The sequence below is a fragment of the Spermophilus citellus genome (assembly GCF_964194105.1).
Source record: "Spermophilus citellus genome assembly, chromosome: 9".
Classification (NCBI taxonomy): Eukaryota; Metazoa; Chordata; class Mammalia; order Rodentia; family Sciuridae; genus Spermophilus; species Spermophilus citellus.
Genome location: NC_138191.1, coordinates 30,114,410 through 30,119,962, shown reverse-complemented (window position 1 = coordinate 30,119,962; position 5,553 = coordinate 30,114,410). Strand labels below are relative to the sequence as shown.

At 35.2% G+C, this 5,553-nt stretch overlaps 1 pseudogene across 1 annotated transcript; it reads left to right on the top strand.

Annotated features, from left to right (window-relative positions):
* The first annotated feature begins 1,151 nt into the window (after positions 1-1,151).
* On the top strand, positions 1,152-4,945 carry LOC308655476 (tripartite motif-containing protein 51-like; annotated as a pseudogene). The gene is made up of 4 exons: positions 1,152-1,403; positions 2,060-2,082; positions 2,963-3,060; positions 4,441-4,945. The product of its transcript is annotated as a tripartite motif-containing protein 51-like (transcript).
* Positions 4,946-5,553: the final 608 nt, after the last annotated feature.

Genomic DNA, 5,553 nt, shown 5'->3' with positions numbered 1-5,553 from the left:
TCAAGTCCCTTTATTTTCCCCAAAGAGTTGCATGCTCAGATTTCTTTTTAGGGAAAAACAAGCAGGTTTTTGGAGAGGGCTGCAGGTTGTAAACACTGTTCGTAGGCAGGGAGCTTGAGACAGGAGCTGAGGACTGTGTGGCTTGATGCAGTTGGAGATGTGCAGCCACTGTCTCCAGGTCCCGGTGTTCCTCTTTCAAGACCAGAATACAGGGATCAAGAAGTACCTGCTATACCAAAAAGCCTACTCTTGCAAATAGGTGTGCTGCGTTTGAGTTAGCAGGAAGAGGAGCACTTGGTATATTGGGAGGGAGGTTACTGAAGTCATGTCGAAGTTGATGTCATAGATTGGAATGACTTTTGAAGAGAATTTAAGAAAATGGTCTCAGAGAGATAATAAGGTCAGGTGCTAAATGACACTTCAGTATTACAGTTATCTGGGTGAAGTGCTTGGAGATGACTATTGTACTCTGAGGTTACAGTAGGTAGGTTTAAGTGACTTGGCTTAAACTCAAGAAAAGTTAATGGATTTCAATCCATTCATTGTAGTCTAAAGTCCTTAAGTATGAAATGGGTTATGTTTCCTCACATATGGGTTGGAAAGGATAAAACAAATTTATTTTTTTGTGGATTGTTTTAGAAAACTCTTTATCATGAATTAAGTGAATGTATCCTGTTGAATAAAACTGTTGACCATGATGCAGAGTAAAGGACATGGTAGTGCAGTCTTGTAATCTCAGCTGCTTTGGAGGCTAAGGCAGAAAGATTACAAGTTTGAGTCTAGCCTCAGCAAATTAGTTAGAAAGAAAGAAAGGAGCCATGGGTATTTGTAAAAAAGGAAAGGAATAAAAGTTTGTGTATTCTGAAAGTTTGACAAGATGAAGGCTTAAGTATAATTGTTAATAAGACAAACAAGAATCTGGGAGTTTCTTTATTTTATTTTCTGTTTGTCCTTTTAAAATACACATGACAGTAGAATGTACTTTGACATATTATGCATAAATAGATTATAACATTCTGATTAGAATCCCATTATGTGATAGTACATGATGTGGAATTTCAATGGTGGTATATTCATATATAAACATAGGAAAGTTAAGTCCTAGAATTAGGGAGTTCCAACAGGATTTAGAGGGATAGGTTCATATTTTGATGAATTTAATTTTACTGCAAAACTACATAAACTTAAGAAGAGAAGCAATCAGAGTTGAATATGGGAAGATGCCTCCATTTTACTATGAGGAAGAATGGCATCATTCAGAGAGGCTGCAGAAAGCGAGGAAAGACATTTTTGAGCAGCTCAAAGAGAGTAAAACCAGAATGGCTCATATGAAAGAGATCTTAAGAGGAATATATGAGGAGCTTAAGGAAATATGCCACAGACCAGATGTGGAGTCACTCCAGGTAACTACTGATACATGGGGATATAGGACAGGCATATATAGCTATTGCATTTCACAACTGAAATCCACTTCCCTTGTTGCTTCAAGTTTGGGTGTACAAACATATTTCTCCACAACTGTGGTTACTTTGCTACGAGGTCACTTCTTCCAAGAATTTCTAAAAACCAAGGATCCCTCCTATGTTATCTGTAAGAGACAAAAATGTATGGAATGATTAATGTATAGGCCCCCTCTAAAAATCAACAACATATTTGGGACTTTTAGAAATTCACCAAGTAGTGAGCTGAACATGGGTATTCTGGATAATTCACAGACATAACAAGATGGGGTGATTCAGGAATACAGACCTTATTGCTACTGCTTTGTGTCTGCTCACCTGAGACACAGGGCCTTTAGACAATTGTTGGGATTTATTTATGGTTGCAGCAGAACCCAGACTCTACAGCGTCATCCCCTCTCACTGACACAGAATATTGAAGAACCAGACTTTACCAGGATTCTATAGTGGACTGGAAAAGAAGTTGGAAATGCACCCCAGGATGGAAGACAGAACTTCTTGGGAACTAATAGCTTCTGGAGCTGATTCAAAAATCTCACACTGTACTTAATGGTAGAGGTATCTTGTGAAAATGATTCAGAATTCCCCCACCCCCGCAGGTCGTTGGAGACACAATGTACAGGTGAATGTTTACCTGCCTCCTAGCAGATGCTTTTGCAATTTTTACAGTACTAGTCAGGACTACTACAGTGCATGATTCATTGGAATACTCAGTCACTATTATCATTGATCTACTTTTTTCTTCTCCCACCTAATTTGACATGTCTCTTAGTTCTTATTCTCAGTAATTTTAGGAGTAGCTTCAATAATAATGTTGCAAAAGAGAAATCATTGCAAAATCCTTCCATTCCTGGTTTTCTTTCCAGTTCTGGAAAGCCTATGCAGATGAAGGAGAAATACTAAGTGTTCACAAGGCTGATGAAGTCAAACACCTCACAGAGCTAATAGTGGGAACACAGGCTAACAGGAGAGATAGAGTGCTCCAATGTGTGAAACCTCTAGAGATTTGTTAATTTTGTATGTATAAGTTGACAGTTTTAAATGACAGTTGAAATAAACTCAAAGCATTAGAACTCTGTGGGTCCTCCAGGCTAGCTCAGCTCAAGGAAGCAGATATCACTGCCTAGGATTCTTCTGACACTCTCCCTGTTAAGGAGGCAAAAAACTCTCCAGTTTTTAGAGAAGCTTGTGACTGCAGATAGGGAGATTTCAGTGCAGACTGGAAATGGACACCAGATTTTTACTCTTATATATATGCAAGTGAACAGAAAACTAAGCATATTTACAGAATTTGAGGAGTAACAGAAAGGATTAAAATGGATTTCAACAGCATTTACAATATATTTAAATATTTAGGAACTGTGAATAAGAATTCATTTCACAAAGTGATGATTTCTGTATTTCCACATCTCTGTGTTGCAAGAATTCTTATAAAGTGTCTTATTAAGAAAAGTCATGATTTTCTGACTGTACATATGTTCACTGCATATTCCTTATTGCAGAATTGAATCTATGCAGCTGTATATAGCCCAGCCTGTGAATCCAGAACCCAGTGCAGGGCCCATCACTGGATTAATCCACAGGCTCAAATGCTTTCAATGTAAGCATAAGTGCTTTGGCAGTATTCTCATATGTATTATTTGTTGTTAGGACCACATGGGTGGTATTTCCCTTTTATTAAATATTTTACTTATTTTTATAAATAAATAATATGACTGCAAATCCTTGAGTATGTCTCTATAGTCAAATCGACAGTATAAAGAGTGAAAAATAAAAAAAAAATATGTAAATATAATCCAGGCTCATATGTCCTGAGGTATATATAAAACAAGTGATATAAAAATTAGTAATTTTAATAAACAGAGCTACACTCAGATTCAAGTTTCATTATTCAATTTCACAAACAAATTTATGCAGTTGTTCAGTATGTTCATTATTTTTAAAAATGGTCCTGGCATTTTAACTTGGGGCCTCCCACATATTAGGCAAGCACCCTACCAGTTAGCCAGATATGCAGCCCCCAGTATTTTTTGTAACAGAGTCTCATTAATTTGCCCAAGCTGGCACTGAACTTTTCATCTGCTTATCCCAGTCTTCTGGGATTTCAGACATAAGCCACCTTACTCTGCTAAATTTGAATTGTTAGGAGCTTTGAGGGGTAAATAGTTGAATAGAACTTTATGTTGTTTTTACCATGAGTATATATGAATTATATGGCATAAAATTTTGAATAGCTAGAGAAAATCTAAGAAAAGAAATCAACTTTATCACCAAGAAAGGAAATTAAAAATAAAATTGATTTGAGTTTTCTCAATATAAAAAGCTACATGTTAAATCTCATAAATGCAGGGCAGTGCAGAGCATGCAGAAAACTTAGGGATAGTGAAAAGTTTTGCATAAATAAATTTTAAATTATTCTTTCTAAAATTACAAAATTTGAGGAATAACAGAAAGGATTCAAGTGGATTCCAACAGCATGTACAATATATTTGAATATTTACAAACTGTGAATAAGAATTAATTTCATAAAGTGATACTTTCTAAATGTATAAATAGATTTTTATTCAGTTATTTAGAAAAGCTTACAAGAGAGAAAATCTTCACCTCTCATCCAAATAATGACACCATTTTTTTGAAATAGGGATATTTTTCTGATACTTATTTTTGATGTCTCCAGAGAGTTCAGGACATCCTCTGTAGCTATTTTGAAAGAAAAATAAAATTAAAAGATATTGATTTCATATTTGACTCAATATTTGATTTTTCACATTGTCAACAAATTTATGAGTCTGTGGTAAGGAATTTATTTGTTCTGTAGATTTACTATTCATGCCCATAATTTATTAGATTTTTACAACCAATATCATTGTTGCTGTTATAATTTCACATTTCTCAGTAATAACATTTCTTCACAGGAAGACTTTTTTAAGACTTTAACTTCTTATTTTTTACATTCATGTCTGCAATATTTTTATTACAGTTGCTATTACTCTGTGTCCTGAAAGAGCCAACTGTCAGGTCTTCCTGTATAGAGAGTTGAGAAGCATGAATGTTGGATGTGATCCACAAGGTGCTGCCTGGATCAACCTAACATCAGAATGCTTTCTTGCCTGGGGTACTCAGACTTTTACCATTGGCAGATATTACTGGGAGGCAGAAGTGGGAGACCCTTGAAGCTGGGTGACTCTTGGAACTGGGCTTTTGGAGTCTGTAATGATTATTGGAAGAAGAAAAGAAATTACAAGATGGATGAGGTGGAGGGGCTCTTACTTCTTGGATGTGTTAAGGAGGGTTTCTATTGCACTCTCTTTACCAATTGTACTTCAATATGTACCAAGGCCCATTGGCCAAATAGGAGTATTTCTGTATTATGAAGTTAGAACTGTGAGCTTTATTAATGTTGCTCAAATTTGCTGATATACAGGATTCATTCCTGTTCCTTTTCTCCCTATCTTTAGCTTGTTTTCTGCTGTAGTCACTTCTGACCAGACATTGATAAGGACTATGCCCCAATGTATGGGAAATTCAATATCTAAGGAAGCCCTCTACCTTGGGTCTTATCAAACATGACAAACAGGTTGTATTTCATTAACTTTACATTACTTCTAATGTTGTGAAAACATATTTAATGTGTTATTAATTATGGTGATAATATTAAAAGCCCATATATTCCTAAAATTTATGTTTGTTTTAATTTATTCATTTGAGGAATATAATTGCCTAGGGTACATGAAATAGAATATATTTTCTGGTTTTACTTTATTCCTGAACAGTCACAAATGAAAGAATAGATAAAGTATGATTTAATAAAGTTAAAATTCAATCTAAGAGAACATGTCTCTTTCTCTAACCAAACAAGCATGACCATAAAGACTCAATAGATGTAAGAACATAATTTTCTCCCTTCTTTTTTATCTAACTTTAATTTACTCATCTTGGTCCATTTTCTGTTGTTTTCACACAAAACCTGCAACTGAGTAAATTATAAAGAAAATATTTATTTACCTCACAGTTCTGAAAACAGGAAAGTTCTAGGTCATGGTGCCTCAGTTTCTGGTGAGTTTCATGATAAATCTGCTCATAGCAGAGAAGC